Consider the following 26,484-nt stretch of genomic DNA (forward strand, 5'->3'; position numbering starts at 1 on the left):
AGTTGACAAGCTTGCCAACATTCAGATCCACAAACACCATGCTCTGGGGCAAAGTCCAGCCACTCAGCTTCCTCCCCCAAACAAGGATGCAGCCTTATTTGGAGACAGGGATTGGCATTTTGCTGGAGCATGCCCAGCCCTCTCTGCAGCAGGAGAATGCAGTGCAACAAACACTCTCTTGTGTCTTTGGCTCCATGGACAACAAATGTAACATGAAGAAATCACATAGGCACAGGGATGTCCAAATCACTGCTTACTAACTATACACAACATGCAGGTCCTAGCCACACACACATACTGCTTCCCTGACAGGGTGCTAAACACAGAGCACCATGAGAAGGCTCACAAACTATTTCAAGTTTCAGAGTAACAGCCGTGTTAGTCTGTATTCGCAAAAAGAAAAGGAGTACTTGGGGCATCTTAGAGACTAACCAATTTATTTGAGCATGAGCTTTCGTGAGCTAATTAGTTAGTCTCAACTATTTCAAGACATACTACCCAATTCCTACACATGGCAAACCACTTATCAAGCAAAGCCATCCGCTGGGATGCTTTGAACACACCTAGGTATTTGGATCCCAGAATCCACGGTTATTAAGCCTAACTGAACAGAACACCCTGCTGCACCAGTACTCCTGGTGAGCTCTTCAGTCAGGATCTCGTATTTCCCTTCCTTACCAAAGGCACTGCGATCCCCTGAGCCAAAGTAGCCAAGTCCCTGCCTGCCGCATATGGGATGTGGAAACCTCTGCATACACCCTGGGGAGAACTGAAAGCTTTTTGCTGCCAATAGGGAACACAGTTAATGAGCACTCCCTTGCAGCAGCACCACAGCTGGTTTTGCAGACCAAGGTCCACACTGCACACAGCAGGACTCCAGCCCTCAAGTGCAGAGATCTGCCAGACGGCCTCACAGCAACTGCGACATTTCCCAAAAGAAATCATTGGGCTGAAACACTCAGAGAGCTGGCAATGAGACCCCTACTCTACCCCTGGTTACAAGTGGCTATTTCAGACCCTGAGGGACATATAGGAAGGAAAGTGGGTGGGAAGCAGCACTGCAGAGGAATCAGGAGCTAGGACTCCTAAGGCCTATCCCCAACTTTACCACTTACTCTATGGCCTTGGCGATGTCATTTCCTCTCTTCTTGCCTCAGTTTCCCATCTGTAAAACAGAGACTACCCTTGCCTACTTCTGTAGCTTACTCAAGATTCTCTGCTGGATTATGACAATGCCGAATGTTAACACTGCCAGTCTCTGGAAGCCCAGTAACATAGGAAGCTACAGTGTACTCACACAAACCCAAGCAAAACCTGGCATTTCCTTTGCTTACATTTTAAGGAGCATAAAGTCTGTAAACATTCAATATTTTGTGCAGCAGCTTTATACAAACTATGTCTTCAAGACACTTCCCAGCTAATTCCTCTCCCTCTGTTTCATTATTTAAAGAGGCAGAGGCAAGTAAGAGGACAGGTTTTCAGCTGAGCTGTAAGAGAGCAACTCTGCATGGGTTGTTTCAGACAGAAGGAGATACAGAGGAGAAGGCTCTTGCACTAGTAGTAGCAAGGGACAGAGAGACAGGAGTAACAAGGTTAAAAACAAAAACACCCCAACAAGCACCTTTGAGAGTTGGGAGACAGCAGAAAGGCGCATATGTTCTGCTGGGCTCTGCTTGCTCCTCAGCAGCCAAGTGCTGTGACCTCCCACACTCCTCAGGCCAAGGGAAGACCAGCAGAAAGAGGCAGAACAAGGAGCACTCTGTGGTTTCACTTGGTATTTCAGGCCATCTCTCACACAGGAGGAGTTTGGCTCCACTTTCCAAGTCTCGCCCTCTCTCTGGCACAGGACGCCAACCTGGCTCCTGGCCCAGGGTTCGGCTCCAGTGAAGCTTCTCATCAACCAGGGAGACACCCCGTCCCCAGGTACAGAATGCAGCCAATTCCTGGAGCTGCTTATCACCTTGGGGAGCATCAGCCACAGCCCCAGAGCCAAAAACCCAAGAGGAGGCTCCTCATTGCCCCCTAACTTTCAGGAATGCATACTGGGGTTCAAGACACCTTGGTGATTAGGAGGCCTTGACTCTATTTCTGCTCTGAGAGGAAGTGGGATCTAGCAGTAAGAGCCAGGGAGCCCCAACTCCTGGGTTCTATCCCCCGTTCTGGGAGGCCGTGGGAGTTAGGGGGAGGAGCTGGGGATTGAGCTGAGGCTCTTGTGTTCTGATCCCTGCTCTGTCGCTGACTCTGTGTGAGCCTGAATAATCTCTCTCTACTCTCAGTACTTCTGATTTTCCCACCTGGAAGACTGAGGGAGCACGGCTGCTCCCTTCCCAGGGGTGCTGGGAGGATTCAGGTTTATGAAGTACTTGGAGCTCCACAACTGAGAGGTGCTTCCGAAGAGCTGAGTGTTGTTATTGTTCAGCATGAAGACAAGCAGGTCCCAGCACTGTCTTCTGGAACCTCATATACTGAGGAACAGACTCACTTCTCCCAGCCCTGATAGATTTAGCATGGAGCAGATCCCGTGGCCCAGACAGAGGCCTGAGCATCTCAGAGACTGCAGAAGGAAAGAAGCCAGATGGAGCCGAACAGCCAGGGCTGAGATGTCTGTCCCCAGGGAAGTGTGTGTGGGGGGGTGTTAGAGGAAGGGAATGAGCCACAGGAGGGACTAACAGTTCCTAACAGACAGAGCCCCATCCCTACCACAGAGATCCTGCTCAGACTTTTATAGCTACAGCCAATACCACTGCCTCCTGGGCATGGCTACCATGTCTCATTGCTCACAAGTACCAGTGCTGCAGGATGCATGGGCCATTCTCACTGTGTGCCGCCCCAAACCACCCCCCCTCACAGGTCCTCCCCACTCTGCTCCCATTCAACAGCAGCAGAACCAGAGTTGCTGGAACCACAGCCTGGCCTGCCCTCCCACTCTGCCAGGAAGGGCAGAGGGGAGCAGATTCCCCAAGAGAACACCCTTCCCCTCCAACAGCAGGCCTGATACAGAGGGAGGCAGTCTCCCCAATTTACAGCACCCTGGATGGTTCCATTGGATTTGTGCGTGTGGGGGGGTAAATCAGGGCTCAGAGAGGAGCCATTCAATTATCCACATCAAGACCCTGTCAGCTGAGGAGGAAAAGCCCCCCCACCCCCCTCCAGAAGGAGGCAACAGCTAAGTATATCAAGGAGGCACCCCGTCGCCCACTACTCACAGTCTGAGAAGCCTCAACAGACTTTCACACCTCCAGTGACCAGCTCCTTGCTGTGAAAAGAATGGGATGTCACTTCCTCCCTGCTCTACACAGGACTCTCTTTTCTCTCCTCTGCCTTGCTTCCTTGTAATTGACACTAGCACTGAAGAACCCCACTGGCCATGGCTGTGGCCCCTTCCCAAAGGAGTCTCCAATGTTGGCCTCTCCCAGCAGGGCCTGCTGTAGGGAGCAGGGCGGGAGTCCTGGCTGCGGGGACTCTCATAATTACTCAAGTCCCAAGGGTGTTTCACAGCCCACATCATAACCCAGGCACCAGCACATACGTGGCAGGTCTCAACAATGCTCTACTCCCACCCATACAAAGTAGGGAGCTGGATGCCAAGCAGAGGGGGAGCAGGGAGCCCTACTTGGACCTGGTGGGAAGATGGAATCTCACTATCCTGATCTCTGGGAATCGGCACAGGTCTTGGTTAGTCATGACAAAGCCTGGCTGGCATTGCACAAGCTCCCTTCTCCTTCTGCACTGGAGAACAGAATGCCTGCTGCACTCACAGACACAACCCTGCTTTCCAAGGAAGTTGGATACGTGCACGGTTCCTGGCAATCCGCCCCTTGATTACGTGGCTCCCCCTTAAATCAAAAGCAGGTGCCAGTGACATTAACTGCTTCCTCTGCGCCAACTCCTGACACGGAATAGCCCTGCAGCAGTACAGGCTCCACAAGGAGGTGACCCCAGATAGAGGTAATTCAGTACCCAAACCCACAATTGGTAACTGGGTCTGACAGAGGACAGGAAAGAAATGGATATCCACGGGAGCTGCCTGGTGCCAAGCAGGTGTCCTGGAGATTGTCCTGTGGAAACATACCATCTGGGAGAGAGTCTCCAACAAGGCCCATGTGACTTGGCCAGCTCTGGTTCACAAGGGAAGGCAGGGCAAGGACAATAGAGATCAGAACAGAGACTGACACCCTGCCCTCCTCCAGCATTTCTCAGACAGGAACGCAAGGCATTTTACATGCACAACTCCCTAGGAGGTATACACAGATGGAAAACTGAGGCACCCAGAGCAGGAATGACCTGTCCAAGGGTCACACCAGCACCTCATAGATGGATTCAATTCTTGGTTCTAGGAATTCTGATTTTCAGCCTTCCCTGCTTCCCCCCTCCTCATCCCCAGCCCACACCAATAGATCTTATGGTTACTATCAGAAATGGAGAAGGAAAAGCATCAGCCAAACTCCTAGGTTCTTTACTCTGAGATGTGTGTGAACCAGTGACTTCTGGGGTCATTTTTAACCACAGATTCACAAGTTCAACCCTGTGGAGAAGTGAGACACAAACAGCTCACAGAACTTGCACTGAACAGTCAGCACCTTCCACAGGAGGGAAAGAAATCAGGTTGTAGTAGGATGAAAACTGGTGGGGACCAAGGCCTAGTCTATGCCAGAAAAGAGTGTGTTTGCCAATATAGCTTACCCCACTTTCCCAAACAAACTAAGCTATATCTGCAAAAGCATATCTCCCCCATCACTGCATCTATACTAGAGCTTTTGCTGGTATAAAAATGTCTTTAAACCCCCCCACACACACACACTCCTAACAGAGATTACTATCCCAGCAACAGCTTTAATTACTGACCTGTCTTGAGTCTCTACCCCTGCAAGGGCAGGGTCCAGCACCTTGGGGAGAGGATGCAGTGGCTGATATAACTCTGGGTCTTTGCCAGACCACCACCACCATGTGGAAAACCACAGCTGTAGGGCAACCTCCAGGGTCCTGTTCAGTTGAAACTGGGGGCTGTGGGTATTTCTGGGCAGACATCCAAGGTGACCAACATGGCCATCTTATGCCATCATGGCTCTGTGATCTTAGAATTACCTGAACAAAGGAGTGGGAGAATGGATGAGCAAAGCCTCACATGGTCCCCACAGCATGTGGGATGGGTAGAAAATGAGCCCCAACTTGCGCCAAACCGGAAAATGTTTTTACAGAAGAGCAACAGTAACAGTGAAGGGTCTGGAAATGGTTAGTCAGCAGCAAAGAGCCAAAGAGAGCTATGTTTTTCTGCCCTGGCCACCAGATGACTGGTAGTGGAATACAATTGCTGCCCACAAGGCTGTGATTCTTGGACAGGTCCAAGAGCACAAGCAAAGGAGGGGAAGATTCTGTCAGAAGACTCATTCCATGGAAGAATCATTTCTCTAAGGGACTAGGTGTCCATTACTCAAGACATTCAAAGCTGAAATGGACAGACATCAGGGGAATGGAGAGCCGGAAGCCAGTCTGCCTTGCCCACTAGGGATGGGTCCAACCAGTCCCCCACCTGTAGAGTTCATTTCTACTTCTAGATCCCCACAAAGACAGCCACTTAGACAGCAAACAAGCAGACAACAGCACAGGGATGGGTAAAGCCTCACTCACCAGAGCAGATGAGCCAGAATCCACCAGCTAAGGCAGCAAAGGGAAACATGTCATGGTATTGGCCATAAGTAAAATACCAGGCACAAGAAATGCTGATGAGACTGGCAGTGACTTGGACTTTGCAGCTGTGGTACCTGACAGGGGAAGATGCATCAGGCCAGGGGGTGGGTTAAGCCCAGACAAAATAACTGCAGAAAAATCCCTTGGCCTCCAGGCTGCATGGGCCAGGAATGCAGCTGAGGTACCTTGGTGAGGTAAGGGAGAGCTTTCTGTCTAGGTGAGCAGCAGCTGTGATAAAAGGGGAATAACCCCCTCAGGCCTCCTCACTCAGGAAGTAGAGCTGGAAGGGTGAGAACCCAGGGGTTGCTGGCAGGAAGGTGGACTCCCAGGGGGAAGAGAAGGCAAAGATCCCTTCCCAGAATACCAAACTTTGAGAAGCTTGTGCAAACTGGGTTGAATTGTTCGCAAAAGAGACAGACAGAGCTGACGAAGTCTTAGAGGTCCCAAACAAGTACAAGTCCACTGCGTGGCCCCAGGCCCAGTCAAGAGTTACTCCAGATTTACACCAGCAGAACCAAAGCAGAGTTTAGCCCCAATGCATTCTATGCAGTCAGCAGCTACACTGAGACAGCATTGCCTAGCTATTAGAGCACAGGACTGCGAGCTACGAACTCGCATAGGTGCTGGAACTAGGCGTGCTGCCGCACTCCCTGGCTTGAAGTGGCTTCCATCATATACAGGGTTTACATTTTGGTTCAATGGCTCTCAGAATCTTCACTATTACAAATTATTCAAGCACCCTCGGTAATGCCTGAGTTTTAATCTCAGCTCTGACACTGCCTTGTGTGATTTTGGGTAAGTCACTTCAAATACTGGGCCTCACTTTCCTCCCCCATCTGTAAAATGGGGCAATAGGACCCATCTTACAGGAGATGAGTTAATAGGTAGAAAGCTTTAAAGTAATATTTTGTGCAATGTGCATGGGGTCCGACTAGATGATGGTCCCTTTTGGGCTTAAAGTCTATGAGTATATATCATTATTAGCCTCCTGGTACAGGGTTAACAAACAAACAAAACAAAACAAAACCTTGGTTTTAAGCCTGTATTCTTTTAAGTATATTTTTGATATTCTTTCAAAAAATCCTCACCCAAAAAAAGATTAAGTTCTGGTTTTGGATTTAGAGAGAACTGAAACATGATTAAGGCACGAAAACTGTGAAAAACATGATAGATTTCTCCTCAGTTCACTATGCAATACAACGAGAGAGGAAGGAGAGGGCATCACAGGATATTTATGTCCAGCAGAAATGGTAGATTAGATGTAAAAAAAAGATTTGTATAGTATTAAGGGTTTGGATGCTCAGTTTTGACAGACTCACCATGTGACCTTGGGCAAACCACTTCCCCTTTCTGTGCCTCAGTTTCATTCTCCCTCACTCTATAAAAGTAGGGAGAACAATGCATACCCTCCTTTGCAAAGAACTTTGCGATTGATGCCATGTCATTATTTCCTGCTTGGTGTGAAGCAGGATTTGGAAAGGGTGGCAAGAAATCAGGGCTGTGTTCACAGGAGACTAGGCCACAGGTCAAGAGTAAGCAGCTAAAACCCTCATATTCCATTCTGCAAAGGCAGCAACGCAGTCCTAGGTGTGCAGTTGTTTGTGCCTTCAGTGTTGGCAATGCTCTGCCTTACGTGCCCAGGACGCAGGTGTAGGACACCACAGCGGAACACCATGTCATGTAGCACTTCCCTAAGGCATACAGACGCTGCATACTACACCACAACAGCATGCCCTGTCATGTAGCATGACTTACATGTACAGAAATGCAGCCCTCTCATGTTTCTACCCCAGCAAGTGGCTGCTAGCACAAAGCAGTGCTGGGGCAACTTCAGCACCTCCTCAACACAAAACAGTGAAGGGCACATTAATGTGGATTTGGATGGGGGAGGGAAGGTTAATGCGGAAGAAAAAAAGGAGTTTTGCTCTTTGCAAACTGACCAGGTATCCTTCCTTCCCAAGTGAGAACAGTGAGCAGACCCTGGTATGATATTCCAGGGAATGGGGAGAGCTTTTCCCTGTTGTCTAGTTCACGGATAAGAGATTGGCCAAAATTGGACCCATTTATCCAGACTCTACCTGAACTTCGATAGTTCCAGATAAAATGGGCCACAGTTCCAAGCCACCCCAGGGTCCAAACTGGCGAAGACTTGTGAAACCCAGATCTGTCCCAGACAGAGCAAGCCAGGCCTGGAGCACATGGGGAAGGCTGGATGCACGGCAGGTAAGCCTGTCACACCTGTAGCAGAGCCATCAATGAGAATACTCTTGGAACTGCTGCCAATGACAGTGCCCTTGCAAAGGGGAAGCACTGCAGCCTAAGAGAATGAGTCTTCAAACATAAAAACTAAGCACCAAGGGCCAAAGAGAATGGAGATGAGGCTTATCATGTGCCCAGAGAAAGGGAGGCACAGACAGGGCCTCTGTCCCACGCATCCCCAAGTCAGAAAACTCTCCATGCAGTGAGGAGGGAACAGGAATATTTAGAGGGCTAGATCCCCTGCATCATTGCTCCAGAGCTGTAGACAAGTGCATATTGCAAACTGAGCAGAAGGGACAGAAATGAGATACTGGGAAAACGACCTAATACATCCAGACTCCTCTGAGGCCAGTGCCCTTTCCACAAGAAGTTCTTGTCACCTCTGTATAGGAACCTCTCAATTCTGCCACCTCTACCCCCTAAAAACAAACAGCCCCATGGGAGTTGTAGTACAATGTCTGATTACTCCTCTGTAAAGCCAGATGCAGGCGCTAATCTATTACTTTGCCATGCTGCATTTTCAGACTGGCCTGTGTTCAGTCTCTATGCACAGCAGCCTGCAGCCCACCATGATTTCTGAGCACATGAAAAAAATGAAGAGAAAAGCAAAGACTTCTGCTTGAGCAGCCAGACAAACAAGAGAAAGGAAAAAGACTACAGCTACCAGAAGCCTTTGGGGCCACGCAGCCAACCTTCAGTTGCCAAAGGGCCTGCCTGCTCTCTTCACACTGGCTGTACTTTGATTCAATTCAGTGACTTCTACCCAGTCACTGGATGCCTGTGCTGTCCATCACCCCGTGCCTATTGCCAGCTAGGCTGACTGAAAATGACAGCCATAATCAAAGATCTGGGCTTTGAGGTGATGTTCAAAAGAAACTGTCAATTTCTCACAAAAATAACACACAGACACATAGAATTGTACTCCAAGTCAGCAGCCCAAGCTGAGCTCCCAGAGCAGCCCTGCATACCAACAGGCAGCAGGGGAGGGCACTTACTTCCTCACAAACAAGAACAAAAAAGCAAGACGACCTTTAATTTTAAACTCAAAACAATTAAACATTTGCAACTACAGGTCTTCATTTGCTACCAGGAATCCTAAGCATAAGGCACACCACATTCCTCCCAAATCTAAGAGGAAAACAAAACTGGAGTTTCCCACAAGGGCCCTCCCTTGCAGTCTCCTGGGGAAAATAAAGATTAGGACTCTGACCAATCTTTTAAGAAAAACACCTAGGAAGTCTGCAGCATGGTGGAAAAAATACCCCCCCTGCCCAGCCCCAGACTTAGCACTACACCATACAAAATGGACCTGCCTGTAGGACAGTCCTCTCATTTCAAAACACTCAGGCATTGAAAGAAAGTGCTTGGGAAACTACTTACCTTTCTCTTGCTCCGGGTCTCAAGAAAGGCCAGAGGTATTTCCCATAGTGATCCTGTGCTTTTTTTTCTCCTTTGGGCTTTTCAGCAGCTGTCTCCTCGGTGAAGCTTGTTAGAGGGGAGCTGAGGATCTGGAAGCTGCTGGGGGACAGCCATGCAGTCAGGGCTCATGGTCTTCTTCACCAACAGCCTTCCAGCCAGCTGCAGGGGGCTCTGGGGAGTGGATCATGCTCTTTCCACACACACTGGAGTCTCACCTACATGCACAGCACACACACACACATTGCAAACACTCTGCCTCTCGCACACACTTTCACTCCTTCAGTTGTTTCACTTTCACTTGAGGACAATTCAGACTCAGTTTCTGGTGGGGGAGGCTGCTGGTTGCCTGATATTTAGCAGCAACTTCCCTCTTGCCACCCTGAAGTTACAGGAACCTTCTCCACAATTTTCTTTTTCCCCACTCTTGATCCTTATTATTGTTTAACTGTCTGTTAGATCCCTCCGGCTAAGAATCTCTGTATTTTTGAGAGGATGCTGTTATAAAGTGGGTAAAGCTCTGTGTATGGAGTGCTCCTTTCTCTCCCTCTTTCTCTTCCTTAGTCTGAATAATCATTTGGAGAAACAGGATCATTCACTTTGCCTTCATACAAGAAGCCAAGCAGTGCCCTGTCAAAATAAAAGCCCCAGTTTGCCTCTTCCACAGATTAACTGCTTCCTAATCTAGGTCTCCTCCTCTGGCCTCCCAGTGGTCTGACTGAGAGGAACACCTTGCAAAAAGAGATGATGGGAAACAATTAACCCCCATTGCTAAATGCCTCACCTGCACTTATGGCCCAGAGAAATAATGGCAGGAGAGGCAAAGTTTTCGAAGGACATTGATGAGGAGCCTTAAAAATATATATATTTTTTTTAAATCAAGGAAACTCTGAAAGAGCAAATCTTACAAAGTTATACACTCAGGACTGGTGCGCTTGCTTGTTCCTAGGAGTAAAAGAAGAGAAATGAGGTTTTTTTTCAAATATGAGGAAAGCTGCCCAAGCTAATGACAGAGGACAGGCAGCCCCCACGTAGGCAAACTTAGCAAATCAGCTAAACATCTGCACCTGAGTCTCCTGCTTGGTTGGCACAGTAATTAAAAGCAGCCCCTAGAGAGCCCAAGCCCCTACCAACTCCTCACTTGGGAGTGAATTAAACTCTGACAATGAAGAGGGAGGTTCCTTGTTGCTGTTGTGGATCTGACTCACTAATGATCAGATCATATGAAAACTCTCCACAGGATTTGAGTAGAGGGCAGGATCCCTACTTTGGTTAAAAGACCAATCCTGCCACTGACTTTAGTGGAGACTGGGGTACTCAGCACTTCTCAGGATCAGGCTCTAAATCCTTTATTTGCTTTTGAACTGTTGGCTGTGAAAAGCTTAAGTCTTTCCTTTTCTGAGTGTTTTATTACAGTGGGGTCACCAAAATCCTTATTCAGGTCCATCTCCCCACCAAGGCAGAATTGTTCCCGCCTGGTATGAATTCTAGCAGATTGTGGCCTATTCCAGTTTACACATTCACAGTCCTTTCCACATGGCTCATAGGTGTCACCAAATGCCAGCACTTTTCTCAACAAGGAGGAAATGTTCTTGATTTTGATTTTTCAGCAAAGGAAGGTTCTTAAAGGACTGTACCTACTGGGTCATCCAGTGCTCTGGCTCTATGATGCTTTTGGCCTGAGAGATCCTGCTGCTGCATGGAAAGGTACAGCGTTGCTTCACTAAGGGGGCTGTAACTATGCAAACAAGAGTTACATTTCCATGCAGTAGCAGCAAAACAGAAATGTTCAGCCTAAACCCACTAATTTTAGAATGAGGAAAATGCCAAGAACAAAAGTAAAGTTTCCAGGAGAGAGTGCAGCAGGTGTTATCTCAACAACAGGTGCAGCACCTCAGAAGAGAATGGTGGCTGTCTTTGCAGTCTGGGAGAGGTAGCAGAACTGTAAAGGTACAGGACACACAAAACAAAGGCCTCACAGTTTCAAGCTCCATACACTCACTCATGCTATGCTAATACTCATGAACTAGGCTTTGCCATACACCCAAGCAGATGCAGGGTGAGCTGAGTGCTGTACAGTTAATAAGAGGGCTGGGTAATCTGTCTGACCATCCAGCTCCATCATGGGAATTTAGTAAACTCTGTGTGTGTATGGGGGGAGGGGGAGGGAAGTGGCAAATTACTGGCTATTAGAACTAATGGGATTATTGAGTACTTTACCTAAAACTAGCAGGTATGTCAGAAGCTGCTGTTCTGAGCACCCACATCTCCACTGGTCTTTCTCCCTTCAGTATGCGGGAAGATCAGAGAACAACCTAAGAACAGCCATCCTGGGTCCATCTAGCTCAGGTTTCAGAGTAGCAGCCGTGTTAGTCTGTATCTGCAAAAAGAAAAGGAGTACCTGTGGCACCTTAGAGACTAACAAATTTATCTTCCAACAATGGCCAATGCCAGATGTTTCAGGAGGAATAAACAGAACAGGGCAATTATCAAGTGATCCATCCCCTGTCGTCCAGTCCCAGCTTCTGGCAGTCAACCCTGGTCGTCACTTGCTGCTCAGTTTAAAATCATGCATGACTGCATTGGGAGTTCACACCCTGTAAGGGAATGGCAGAGCCTACATACGAACTATGGTCACGCACCCTTGCAAGTGGCTTTTCAGGCATGTGGCTATGCAAGAAGTGTGTGTGACTCAGGAGTCTGTTTACATACATGCTGTGGTCCATGTTTAGCCAACACCAGTATCACTAACGTTTAGTCTCTATTTTGCACGTACATGTTTGTGAACGTACACACGTGTGGGAGCGGAGTGTACCTGCGTGCACCCCAGACTATACCCTTGTCACAGCTTCTGTCCTTTAGTCACTAAGCATCTCTGCACCACTAGGGCCTGGCTCCAACACCATTTAATTCAGCTTAACAAATCCCAGACTGATGTCCTGCTAAGTGGCAAGAAGAAGCTTCTCAGCCCAAATTCCAGCCCCCTCTGCTCCATCCTCACCCCAAACTGTCCAGGCTTCATCTCTGAATGAAACTCCACTAAACCGCATATTCAATCCAAATCCCTTACCACTTGCATCTCTCTCCAGAACCCAAGTCTGCTGGTCCTCACTCCCATGAGGAACCCAGGCATTCCACTTTCTTCTTCCTCCTTCCCCTGGGCCCACAACTTCTGCCGAGATTGGTCACTGAGTCTTCACCTCTTCTCATCTGGACAACTCCCAACCACCAACCTGACTGCCTTGAGCCCCTACCCTTCACGCATGAAGCAGCATCTCCCTTCTCTTGCACCTAGAACTGCGGCCACGCAGCTACCCCCTTCCACTGAAATCACCTTGGCTTCCTGTCCCTTCCAGAAACCAGTATAAAATCCCCCTCCTCACTGGCAGGTCCCTCCATGGGGTTGACCCCCCTCTTCCACTCATCTAACAAGATCTAGGGGAGTGACAGGGTGGGTGAGTCGGACCAACTTTTGTTGGTGAGAGAGACAAGCTTTCAAGGCACACAGAAGTTGGCCCAATAAGAGATACTACCTCACGCACCATGTGTCTCTAATATCCTGGGACCAAAATGGCTACAACTACACTGTATACAGGATCTAGTGGAGGTATTTTAGAGTGCCTCTCACCCAAAATCTAAACAGTGCATCCTTGCCCATTTTCCTAATAAGTTCAGGAACAACCCTGCAGGGTTGTCAAGCTGGGACAGTTTGAACAAGGAAGAGTTCAGAAAAGTATAAGTGAGATTTTCCAACATCTAATTGAAAATTGCAGCACCCCGGCACAGAAGGAGTCTCTCTGCAGGCTTGAACCTGGGAGAGGAGACGGTCAGGCTAGCAGCTAAAGGAGCAGAGGAATGGAGGGGGCAAAGGGGCTTAGATACAGTTTGGCATATGCTCAGATGGAAATAACATCTATTTCAAATGCACAATTTCCTTTGGCTGGGTGGCCAGGAATAGAGACTTCCAAGCAGTGGATGGCATGCACCTCAGGAAATGTATTCCAAGTGGGAGCCTGCTGTTGGTAAAGGCATGACAGATACAGCTGAGAAAGGACCAGCTGGCTGCCAGGGCTCTTTGCAGGCCCCCGCTCTGCCTCCTGCAAGCAGAAGGGAGCTGTACAACACGCACACATTAGGCTATTAAACCAGTCCACCCACTTTTGGCTGATGCCAGCAGCATCCTAACCAGGATGTGTCACCTTCCTGTCTGCAGCACACTAACTGTTCAGGGGTGGGTTGGGGAGAGTGGAGAAGGCTGGAGGCAGGGACCACTTGGCAGCCTCTTAAAGCATTGCAAAGCTAAAGGGGATCCAGGGACAAACAACCAATCTCAGCCAATGGGAAGCAGAAGCCCTAATTGGAAATGAAAATACACCATTCCCTCCTGCTCCACATGCATACATGAGTGGCCACAGCCAGAGAGAGAGACACCCTATATTATTAACCCTCCCATGGCCAGCAGGGAGGAATGTCACAGCAAGAAAGCAAATGTGGCCTCTGGCAAGCAAAGATCCAGGAGTCAGGTCTAGCCTTGCATTTGTTGTGTCAAGGTCTATGATCTTTCAGATCTCACGAGCTAAGCAGGTATGGCCTAGGTCAAAAAATATTTGATAGACCTCAAAGGAATACCCAAGAGCTTCAGGGAGCCGTGCTGGTATCTTAGGTAGATACTGTTCTTTGCTTTCAGTCATACAGAACCAATGTGAAAGCAAGGCACTGGAGCACTGTATTGCAGGGAGCAGTGTGGACAGCTTACTTGGGGACACTCCCCACAAAGTCATTGCTACGCTACAGGGAAGTATGTGGGTAACACAGCAGGGCATGCTCTTCCACCAAGTTAGAACTCACCCGTGTCCCAGCCTGATGCTACAGGGTACAGTGTTGCAGGAGGTGCCATCTTTTGTGGAAGACGTAGAAGTGCAGCATGCAGTAGCCTTATCCATAGGATTCCTCAGCAACCCTCCCTCTTCCACTACCTGAGAGCAGGCAAGGTGGGCAGCTTTAGAAGGGGAGACAGCACTCCCTCTGAGATCCCCAGTAGGAATTAGCAATGAATGGTGGCCCAAGCACACTCTAAAGTCTCAGAAACCAGAAAGCAAATAAAATGACCCTCAACTTTTTCAGATCGTAAATCTTGTGTTTTTTTTTTTTTTTTTTGGCAGCCTGACATGATTTTTGGAGGCTTGGGGCTAAGAACAGTGAGTGGCATGATTGTTTTCTGACCTGGCAGGGGTTGGGAGGCTCAAGGATTTCATGTGTGCAAAGCACTCTGAGCTGCAGGCTCTCTCTGTCCCCCAGCCTGCACTGGGACAGACCTGGCACTCTGCCGACTGACTCACAGGAACTGCAGCTGAGGGTTTGTGCACCACTGCCCCCTTGTGGAGTGTGCCTAAACTGCTGATTCCCAACAGCTCTCTCTGCTTGGCTGAAGAGGTGCCAGGCAGGCAGTCGGAATGTCGTTGCCTCTACTTGAGGAAACATCTTTCCCCGCCTGAAGTGTGCGTCAGTCACACAGGTAACCTCAAGTCCTACATGTCACAGGTTAGCGAATCGAATCTGCTAAGGAAAGAGTGGAAACAAGGGCAATGTTGCCTTCCCAGTAGGCTTTGCACATACATGCTGAAACTAGGGGTGCTGGCACATCCCCTGGCTTGAAGTGGTTTCCATTATATACAGGGTTTACAGGTTGGTTCAATGGCTCTCAGCACCCCCACTATACAAACAAATAGTTCCAGCCCCCCTGGCTTTGCACCCAGCTTGGGATCTGAGGATGGAACAGCTGCGTCTACCAGTAATGATGCTTTTCCTCTTTTTTAGCACCTGGCATGTGAAAAATCTCAGGGTATTTTGGGATGTTAGTAATGAAGACTCCCATGAAGTAGATGCCAGTATTAAGCTTACTTTATAGCCTGGGAAACTGAGGCACAGGGAGGGAAAGTGAGTTACAGACAGAGCTGGGAAAAGAACCCATGAGTCCTGGATCCCCAGTCCCCAATCTCATCACTAGACCCCACTCCCTTCCTACAGCTACGGTGTTGTTTTTAATTTGGACTATAAAATAATAAACTAAGACAAAGAGAATCCGTGTGAATGTGTAGGAACAGGGTGGTGGCATCGCTAACATTCATGCTGTACTCTAACAGGTGAGCAAACCACAGCCTGTGCTCCCCAGACAGGAGCAGGAAATGATGTAATTCATTTGACAATCATACTTATTGAGGCCACGTCGTTCCTTTGGTTGTTTGCATTTTGGGTACAGAGCAAGCTGGGGTGGCATGAATGAACACAATATGCATGAAATTCTGCAGAATTTACCAAAGCAAACTTCAGATATTGCCGCCAAGAGACACCCAAGGGAAGAGCGAGACACTCACTGTTCCCAAAACCCAGAGAGAAGGGATCCAAATTCTCTTTTGAAGGTATTTTCCCCAAGGCACTGAGTGGCTTTGCACCTGAGGAGAGCAGCAAACAGGCTGGAGTAGAGAACGGGACAATCTGGCCACAGTGCCAAAATAATACAGATATCTCTATTCACCCCTGTATAACAGTGGCCCTTCCTTGGAGGAGGATCTCAGCTTGCTTCACACAGCCACACATGAACCCTCCTTCTTACAGGCAGGGAAACAAAGGCACAGAGAGGTGAAGCCCAAGCTCCCATAACGAATGCATGGCAGGTTCCAGGTCTTTACACTCCTCACTCTCTGCTCTCACCCCTAGACCACACTGGCTCTCACTATTGTCTCAGAACACCAGGCAAGTCTCCAGCATGCCCAGCGTTTGTCTATGAAATTCCTGAAGATGTGGGAGCCTCACAAAGGTCCCTGCTCTGAATGGGCCACACCCTGGAACAGCACAACCTGTTTCGGATGCTTCTCTGAAGTATATCTGAGCACCTGCCCTAGGGTCCTGCATGTGGGTCAGACCCAAATGTTTTCAAAGCTTATGGGGCAGGCATTCTCACTTGGCCTCCAGCAGGTTGCCTAGCCCTACTCTCACATCATGGCCCCACGTGACCGGCAAGTGGTGAGATAATGCAATCATAGAATATCAAGGTTGGAAGGGACCTCAGGAGGTCATCTAGTCCAACCCCTGCTCAAAGCAGGACCAATCCCCAATTTTTGCCCCAGATCCCTAAATGGCCCCCTCACAACCCTGGGTTTAGCAGGCCAATGCTCAAACCACTGAGCTATCCCTCCCCCCAATGCTCTGCCCTGCTGGGCACCTTCTAGATCTAAACTTCCCTAGCACTCTGGATTCTGATCTGTACCCCCAGTCTGCATGGGGCTGGGGATTTTCACGGCTTTACCCTTCCTTCTCTCCCCATAGCAATGTAAAGTCATTAATATATCTAATGCCCTATGAGTGCAGCCGACCACGGCACACAGAGGTTTAATAAAAGCACCTGACTGCTGCTGTCTGGCATAGTGGCACCCAACACTCATGTGGAAGGGGTATAGATGCTGGCAGCACCTTTCTCCAGCTGCCTCCGATCCAGACGGAGCATACCAAGCCCCCTGTTCGCCAGGCCCTCCAGCCACCTTTCCCTTGTCCTCTTTTTCTTTTTCCTTGGCCTCCTGGGCTCACATCTCTCCCAGGCTGTGCGCATGAAAGCGATAGAGTGAAACTGGGAAAGGTCAGCAGGAGGACCAGGCGCTACTGGCTCACTGCTGAGCCTTTGCCTTTAATTAACATCTGCTGAGCAAGCCATCCTCCCTACACTTGACTCTTACTCCCCATCTCCCCTTCCCCTCCTCTGTCATTACGCTCACACCAGGAGAGACAGGATGGCGAGGCGATGGGGGAAGCAGAGTCCCTGGAGCTCCTCACAGCCTCCCTATGCCAAAAACAACAAAATCCCAGCAGCTGATTCCAGGAGCTGCCTGGTACATCAGCATGTTAATGAGTCCAAGGCTGAGCAGCCCAGACCGGCTGCTACCTGCTTCTGCCACACACGGAGCTTTCCTGACTTTGGGCCATTTGGGTTTTTTCCTCTTGTAATTTCTTTTCAGTAAATTCAGCATTAGCAAAAGGTGCTGTTTTGACAGCATGGTAGATCGAAGCCCTCTCTCCATTGCCAGCACACACAACGGCAGGGCAGGCTCCTCCACGCTGCCCCAACAATGTGCCACTCCATTGCCCTCAGTGGACCCCTCCAGGCACTTGGAGATTTCAGGCTCCCTGGCCCAACCAGCCCTTGGCCCTTTGCTGGCAGGAACAGGACTGTTAAATTGTATACATCCATGCTCTAGAAACCCAACACACCAGAGACCTACCAAACCCATCCCCAACAGGCCAATGACCAGCAATCAGCAGGTACAACTGTCACTCACTACTGCCTGGGGGTGGATTGGAACCAGCACCCTAGAGGCTCCATACCCCACTCCCTTTCTCATCTCCTGAGTCTGAAATTACATTTCACCATAGGTTTCTGTACCACCGACTGTTTGGCTCCACTGTTATTTCCCTTGCAGAGAAGGGTCCCCATTACAGCATGTGTGCTGGGATGGGGAGCAGGATAAAGGAAGAGGAGGCAAGTGCTCTGCTGGACAAGTCAATGCTGGGGTGTCCCTCCCCCAGTGCTCCAAACAGCAGCTCCTTTCCTCTCTGTTGGGAAGGGAGGAATATTGCTTTCCCCACTGTACAGGGAGGCTGTGATACAAACTGGCCCAACTCACTGCAGAAAGCTGGGAAGGAAAAGAACTTCGCTTCAATACCTATCTCCTCACCTCATAAGAAAGGACCCTGTTTGGAGCTGCAACCTCCAAAGATCAGGGAGTGATTGTCTCTTACTGTCCTGGCCTGACCCTGACCCATCAGCCTGTGTAGCTGTTGCTTCCTACCATTTTCTGTTGACTGACAGGTGGTAAGCAAATGCCCTAAAGAAACTTCATGAGCTAGTCTGCAATGGAGATAGACAGTGGGACAGGCTGGTTTCTGTTGCATATGTATTGGCACAGGGTTTAATTCACCAAAAAAGTGGTTAATTGTTTTAGCATGAACTAAGCTGTACTCACTGCGAGATGCCATCTTCTTGTTGGCTAATTGTGCCAGAGAATAGTTTTTAAAAGTGATGCACTGTTGCAACTAATGTTCTAGCCCACACCTGTGTTTAATGGGTTAGTCCAGAGACACAGGTGTGCTACACAGCTCATTGAGAACAGAGGGCTGGCTTCCATCTCAGATAAATGGTGGTATTCAATCCTCAGTTCTTTAGAATCTCTTTTCTACGTTTGATAAGAGTTAGAGATAGGCCCAGCGTACAAAATTCAGGTGCAGATTTGGAACCTTCCCAACCAGAGTTGTCGTCTGGACCAGGTTTGTTGCAGGCCAATTTATACCTTGGCATTTTGTTAAGGAAACCAAGCAAGTGCCTTGTGATTCATTATATAGTAACCAAGCTGAAGAACTCACACTAAGCCCCCTGAGAAGCCCTGGGCAGGAACAGAAGGGCTGCAGACACCTGGGATGATGCTGGAGGAAGCCAGAACCCTGTAATGGGCTCCATTCTGATCCCAACAGGTTGGTGGAGTTTGGGATAAATAGGACCTAGATCCCAATCAGTCTTGAGTCTGCTCATCCCTGCTGAGCCCCTTTGCCCCTCCACACCAGCCCCAGCCTGATGCAGTGACCAGGGGTATGTCTACGCTGCAATTAAAACTCCATGACTGGCCTGTGCCAGGTGACTTGGGCTACGGGGCTGTTCAGTTGCTGTGCAGACATTTGGGCTCGGGCTGGAGCCTGGGCTTTCGGACCCTGACAGGTGGGAAGGTCCCAAATGTCTATGCAGCAATTAAACAGCCCCTTAGCCCAAGTCAGCTGGCATAGGCCAGCCATGGGTTTTTAATTGCAGTGTAAACATACGCAGGGAGACCCATGTGGGCAAAGCCCTTCATTACATCCATGAATTAGGACCAATTAACCATACCAGAGTTAATTCCATGACTCACAGTTAGCTGGAGCCATGTCTCAGTGAAGCGTTTCCTCAGCTTGTCTCTCATTCCAGCACTATGCAGCAGAGCCACTGGAGAACAGAGCAGGTGTGGTGTGGTGAGGGTAAGTCCCTGCCTTGTACTGCAGCCCCTGCAGGCAAGTGCTGTGAAATGTGCCCATTCTGACTTGGCACTGCTCTGCACTCACTCACACTGCGTACATGAGGACACACAGTGCAGAGCATTGCCCCACCATTCCCTGTGGAAATCAGCTCCACAGACTACACTAGGGTCAAGCAGGAAAGAGAAGGCCCTTTGCTCTGCCGCGAGGACATCAGCTGCGAGGATCCAGCCCAGGGTGGCTTTGTGTGCTCAGGTGCTGGATCCTCCTGCTCCCATACATGCAGCACACGTGGCTCTGGCATTTGGGCTACACTCTGGTACAGGTGGGGCTGGACTCATTCATGTCCTACTCTCACTGGAAACTGCTGCACAGAAGGCATAAGCCAGAAAGGGAGAAGGGATGAAGGCTGCACCCATGCTGGGAAGGGCAGATGACGCCACTACCACCATGAAGCTGTTTTGCCTGCCAGCTCCTCCTGACTCTCCCCTCAGATCTTGCCAGCCTCCCATGCTCCCCAACTCTTTGGGGTCTCAGTCTCATTTCTGTGGGTTTTTGTTTTGTTTTGTTTTTTTAAATGGTACGACAAGGTGCTGTGTCAAAAATATAAAAAACAAAAAAACCCACCCAACAACCTGGGATTCAAATAAAGGTAGGTCTGTGCCCAGCGCAGCAGTCTCCAGGCTGGCTAGGGAAGAATGAGTTCCCTTATCGCAAGCTCATTAGAGTCTGACCAGCAAGGCAGCGGCACTACCTATTCCACCTCTGCAGCTGCCTGGGCAGCATGTGCTCATTGGTCGGACGGATCTGAAGAGGGCCATGATGAGGATCTCCTCTTCACTTCTATAGCGCCTTTCATGGTAGGACCTCAGTCTGCTTCACAAACCCTAACTCATTAACCATCATTGCCCCACTGCACTGAGGGGAAACTGAGGCACAAAGCAGTGTCCTGGCGAAGACCACCCAGTGATTTAATGTATGACCTAGGAATGGGCTTGGGAATTCCAGGCTCTTGTTCAATGTTTGCCTCCCAAAGCTGCGCATAAATCTCAGGAGTCCTGACTCCCAGCCTCCTGCTCTAACTGCCAAGTCTGGGTTCTTGAGAGCTTCATGTATACTGCAGTTGTAAAGGCACAGGTCTGGGCCTGGTTTGGGGTGGCAGAGAGGAGAGCCCCATTCAGCTAAGCAGGTCTTCCCCCACCCCCAAGTAACATACATACTACAGTCACAGTGCAGCTACTGCACCACTTTCCTGCAGAGATCTAGGGCTGCCACAATTCCAGAAGCATTACTGGGTTGCCATGTTTCTCGATGCTTGTGTAGCCTCAGTATCCCTGCAATACCAGATGTACCCTGCATACCTGTGCAGCCCCAGTGCTGTTGCAATCCTACCTGCACTGCCCTAGCACTGTCATTCCCGTGTTCACTGTATGCCTGCGCAGTCCCAGTGTTGTTGCAATCTTACATGCCTACTGCTTCTCAGAGGATGCCCTAAACCCAGATCCATCATGCTGTCTGCAAAGCCCTGGCACTGCTGTGAACCTGGACATCCCCTGGCCAGGGAGATCAGTACAGCTCCTACCGGACTGACCAAGGGGAGGCTCCTTGGCAAATCTGAGGTCAAGGCCCTTGCTATGTGCTTTGTCTGTAGTAACATGCATGACTCATGCAGCAATTCAGGCCTGTCCTGGGGCAGCCAAATGCTGGAAGGAGAGAATTTGTTTGGAAATCAGGCTACCAGCTGCCTCTCGCTCTGATCTTTCTGTCAAAGAGGGGTGGGGCCAAGTGGTTAAAGGTTCCTATTCTGTTGGTCCCAGGGCTGGTGTGTTTGTTGCACAAGGCCCCACACAGACCTCTGCTTTGCTGCCAATAGACTTGTCACACTGGTGATGTCCAATGTGGTGTCTGGGTGGCAGCCCAAGACATGGGCAAACACAAACCAGACATCTGGAATCTTGGGATCCCTGTGCTCCAAGTCAGGAGAGAGCTGGTGTAGCCCTGGAGCCAGCTGAGGGTGGGAGCTGGCGCTCCCATCACAGACACAAGGTGGGTGAGCTAACATCTTTTATTGGACTAGCTTCTGTTGGTAAAAGAGACAAGCTTTCAAGCCACACAGAGCTTCAGAGCTGTCCAGATCTGAAGAAGAGCTCTGTGTAGCTCGAAAGTTTGTCTCTTTCACCAACAGAAGTTGGTCCAATAACAGATATTACCTCATCCAGCTTGTCTCTCTAATATCTGGGGACAAACACAGCTACAATATCTCCCATCCTAGGCGGACAGCAAATGCACCATTGGGAGCCAGAGGCTAAAAGAGTAGCCTGAAGAGTAAGACCTGGACCCTAGTGCAGCAAGGGAGGCTGCTGGAGCAGTCACCAGCAGAACTAACGTCCTCGTCTGCCGTCAGCACAGATGGCCACACAGTGCAATGAGGATGGCAGGGACCAAAGGGTTAAACCATTTAGCAAGACCACCAGTGTGATAAATGTAGCAATCAGCAGAGACAGCCCTCCCACCGCCACCTAGGGCTAGGGCTGGCTGGGGAGTAGGGAAGGTGGCAGTGAAAGAGGTGGGTTGGGAGGACTCTTATCCTGATACGGCTCCTTCCTTCCTAGTGAGGGTTTGGAAAAACTGAGCAGGCAGGGCTGGCTCTGAAATCCCAGCGCCTCAGTGACACAAAGCCAGCCACATCTCCCCTCTGAAATAAAGGAGAGTTAGGGGCTGATGTGGGCCAGGGACAGGCAGACGTGCATCCTGCCTTGCTTACACCCATGCACCCTGCTAGCTTCAGTGGATGCTACAGGCCATGGGGCAAGGCTGTGCACTTTTGGGGGTGGGGGAGAGACAGACAGATCTTGGGGTGGATGGATGGAGAAAGACACCATTCCACCCCCCAGGAGTGAGGTTTTCCTATGACATTCCTGGTTGGCTGCGCAGGTGTGAACAGGCCCTGCACAGGCTGCAGGGGATTTCAGGTTAGTACACACAGATAGGTGGTTGGCTCTGCTGTTGGCTGGCTGCTATTGCATTCCTGAGCTCCCCCTCCTGCACAAGCACCTGGCTCTGCTCCTCCAAGCACTCTGCACCTCTGAAACTCCTCTGACAACAAACCTGATAGGGAGAGCACCCCAAACATACACACGGTATGTTGGTAAATACATACCTGAACGTGTAACTAAACACACAGGGTGTAATAGACGCACACAGTACATACATACATACACACACATGTTCTACTGCACACACAAAGTATAATACATACATAGGGCATGGATGAAGACATGCATCCTGTGTACTCAGACATACATGACAAACAGTGTTGCGCTTCTGTTGTGCCTTTTATCTGAGGATCATAAAGTGCTTTAGTAAGAATAATGAACTCTGGAGAGGTGGGTTGGTTTAATTAACCCGATTGTACTGATGGGGACACCAACAGTCAATTATGGAACTTACCCAAGGTCACAGAGAAGGCCTGACTCCAAATCCCCTTCCTCCTTTACACACACTTACAGTCCCTATTTCTTCACCATTAGTGGAGTTCTGAGGCTTGGACATTGCAGGCAATTGACTTCCTGCTCTCACTCTCTCAGGCATTGCTAGGCCACCCATCAGTGGTCTAAGCTCTGAGTGCTGCTTGTGCCCAGGGCCCAGTGGACTTATCTGGCCCAGGTTCCAAGATAGTCATTTACTCAACTATCTACAACATCTTAATAATGTGGCCACAGTCACCAGCTGCGAGAAGGTCCTGGCCCTGCATAAGATTAGTTCTGTGCGCCAGGCAGGGACTCTAAGACAAAGCAAGGAATACAGCACTTCCCTGAAGCTAAAAGGGGTCCCAACCTGGCCCTGCTGCCCAGATGGTGCCAGCTCCCCTGCATGCTATGAGGAAGGCTTATCTGACTCGTGTTTAGAGCAGGGGACTGGACATCAGGGATTCTGGGTTCTGTTCCCAGTTCTGCCACTGTGGCTTTAGGTCAGTCCCTCTCCCACTCTGTGCCTTAGCTTCCCCATCTGTACACTGGGAATAACGAGACTTTCGTGCCCCAGGAGGATGCTGAGCAGCCAAATTCCTTACCATCGGAGAAGCGCTTGGAGACATTTGGAGCTGGCAAAGGGCCACGCTTCCTTTCTGTTGTTCTCAGCCCCGCCCCATGCACTCAGCTTTCACCTTTTCTTTGGCCCCTGCCCTGTTTAAACTCAGTATCTCTGCATCTGTGAAGCCTTTAGGGAAAGACCGAGAAGCAGCATTTTAGGAGCACCAGGCTGGGGAGGCAGAGGGTGCATAGCCCTTCGTATACTGACCCATTGACTTATGGTCCCCAGCCCTGGGGCTCACATCTTCGATGGAGAAGATGAGCTGTCCTCAGCATCCTCCCTGCACCAGTCTCCCCTCCCACTCTCCTCATCTGGATTCTCCTCTTCTTTCACCACCTGGTTTACTCCTCTCTCTCTCTCTCTCTCATCTTCTCCTCTCAAGCTCCATTTTTTCCCTTTCTCTCCTCCATCTCCCCTGTTCCTTTCATCCACCTCTCCCATGCTTACTTCATCTGCTTCTGCTCCCTCACATACTTCTGTTCTACCCTCTCTCCGCAGAGATGCACTGGGACACTAGTAGGTTGGTGTGTTTCAGTCCGTGGTGGGCAGAAGAAATTGATCTCTCTCCTGCACCTCTTTGTCAAGGTGGAACAAACAATTTGTAGAACTGCCCCCTGCAAGAACTCCCATTGACCTTGGATCTACACATGATGGGCTTGCAGGGTTGCCCAGTACTGAACTCTCTGAACCAATGGGGTTTGCAGAGCTGGCCTTGAAGCCTCCAAAGTTTGGGCTCACCCAGGTAATTTCTGGTATTTCCTGCTTCTACTCAGACTAGGGCTGCCCCAAAACAGCTCCTCACATGGGAGTTTTAACCTTTGGCTTCTAGGCCCAGCTCACAAAAATCAGGCAGCATCTGTGAGTTTGTGAAACTTTCCCAAACCTTGCAACAGATTCCGTTGAGGCAAGTGGGAAGCAAAGGGGGGCTTATTCCTATGTCTTTGGCCAAAGTGTCCTCCATGTCATGTAGGGTGCTGTCTGCCTGGCCTCCTGCCAAAGGTATTTGGGGCTATTAGCTTTAGTAGGAGTTACAGCTCTGAGGTTGGATTTGGCCCAGGAGTTGAAGATGGGAAGACTGCTAAATGAGATCAAGTGGGGAGAATGGAGCCCGTGGGCCTTCCCAGTTTGACTTCTCCGTAGGAGCTGGGACTTCACAGGCTGCCATCTGACTGCTAGAGAAGAATCATCTGGATTCCCCTGAGGTAGGGTGATCAGATAGCAACTATGAAAAAACGGGACAGAGGTGGGGGGTAATAGGCACCTATATAAGAAAAAGTCCCAAAAAACAGGACGGTCCCGATAAAAACAGGACACCCTACCCTGAGGAGACTAGTGTTTGATGTGAACAAGGTGTGGCACAAGTGAGCTGCAAGGCTGTACAGGAGAAAAGGGGGTGCCATCTGGTGGGCTAGAATGGATTAGCAGCAATGTCACCTGTCAAGGCTTCTGGTCACATCTCTAGTCCCCTGGCTGCAGGAAAGGCAAGGGTCAGAGATAGGATGGGAGGGCGAATGATTTGTAGCACAAATTCTGCCATGGTGGTCAGTGCAGGGGTCACAACATGCTGGATACCCCATTCTGCCAGAAGAGCTCCTCCAGACATTCCCATATTGCATACTGAGGGAATGGGAAGCTCCAGTGAGCTTCCAGGTCAGAGAACTGGGAGGGGGAGATGCTGGAATCAGCTTGTCAGGGAGGTTAATCCTGCCACAGATCCATTGCTGAAAACTACGAGTAGGCCCTGGATAAATCACATCACCCTGCACCAGCCTACGGACATACAGACTCACACCTCCAGCCAAGCTGGAGGGAGGGGCTGTCCATTCATTCCCCATCCCCAAGACAGGCACCATCTCTCCATCCATGTCAAGTTTTCATGAGAGCCCCTTAATGAATTGTTTTAATTAGCTAAGGAGGCAAAGGAAAGCAATGTAAGGCACTTTCCCCTACCCTGCACCTCCCTAAGGACTGAGCATTTTTGCCCTTCAGCCAGCTCCTGGCAGCCTGGGAAAGGGGGCACCAGGCCTGGGAATTAAGGACTTTTATTTCTTTCCTATTTTGTTTTGAGAACTTCTGTAGCTAAAATATGCAAATTAGAGTCATCCTCAGGGACACACGTGGATCCAGTTTTGACCTCAGTGGCCCAGCCTCATCTCTGCAAGGAGACAACCTTTGGGGCGCACAGAGTCTTCTCTGAAGCCAAACTCTGTGGCTCAGTCCTGTTTCCACTGTAAACACAAGCTCAGGTGCCACCCTAAGGTTGGAGGCAATTACTAGGTGGGAGAGAGCTGCTCTGCTCCCCAGATGGGGATGATATCTCTGCTCCCAAGGTTCCCTTGGCAAGGCACACACTGGGCACTGCTCTTGTTGGTGAGTGGAGACGAACAAGTTCTCTCTGTTGCTGTAGTTTTCTTCCAGCTGCCAGAATCCTGCATCCTGGTTATTTTACTGTCTAATATCCATGAATCCCTGGAGACAGATGCCCTTCTGCTTCTGCAGAGCAGGGACAGAATGTTTTCCCCCATCAGTGTGCCTCAGCCCTCCCTGGGATGCAGAACTTAGGAGTGAGACGGGAGTACTGGCACCAGTTCTTGGTCTCCACCACATTTGTGATGTGGGCATTGGTTCCCTGAGAACTGAAATGAGACCCACCAAAGTAATCTCATCCAGGGTGCCACTGCACAGCCATCAGATGGGTCTCTGGTAACCTGATCTGGATTCAGACTGGCAGCTGTGAAGGGAGAGGGCCCTTGAGTCATTACCAGTCAGAGGAAGAGACAGAGGACGCAGACTCCAGATAGCAGAAAGGTGAGTGATTCCAAGGATGGTCATATTTGGTAAAGGATCCATCATCCCGTCTGCAGAGAAAAAGACTTCCCCCCCACAGCAGGCCCTGGCCCATCACCAAAGCTCATGCAGCAAACTGGGAGGCAACCCTGTCCCTGGTACAGACAGCCTGGGGGCTTGGAGTCCATCCCT

At 49.8% G+C, this 26,484-nt stretch overlaps 1 protein-coding gene across 6 annotated transcripts in view; it reads right to left on the reverse strand.

Annotated features, from left to right (window-relative positions):
• The window catches only part of BCL9L (BCL9 like), a 170,723-nt gene that overhangs the window by 80,789 nt on the left and 63,450 nt on the right, over window positions 1–26,484 (reverse strand). For 5 of the 6 annotated variants that reach the window (XM_075122192.1, XM_075122191.1, XM_075122190.1 and 2 more), the window contains 2 exons: window positions 11,584–11,743; window positions 9,328–9,462 (listed from right to left, as the gene is read on the reverse strand). The exons of the other annotated variant lie outside the window; for it this stretch is intronic. The gene's annotated coding sequence lies outside the window, so the exon portion shown is untranslated. The remainder of the gene's footprint in view (window positions 1–9,327; window positions 9,463–11,583; window positions 11,744–26,484) is intronic. 6 annotated transcript variants of the gene reach the window in all.

The sequence above is a fragment of the Caretta caretta genome, chromosome 22 (genome assembly GCF_965140235.1).
Source record: "Caretta caretta isolate rCarCar2 chromosome 22, rCarCar1.hap1, whole genome shotgun sequence".
In the NCBI taxonomy this organism is placed as follows: Eukaryota; Metazoa; Chordata; order Testudines; family Cheloniidae; genus Caretta; species Caretta caretta.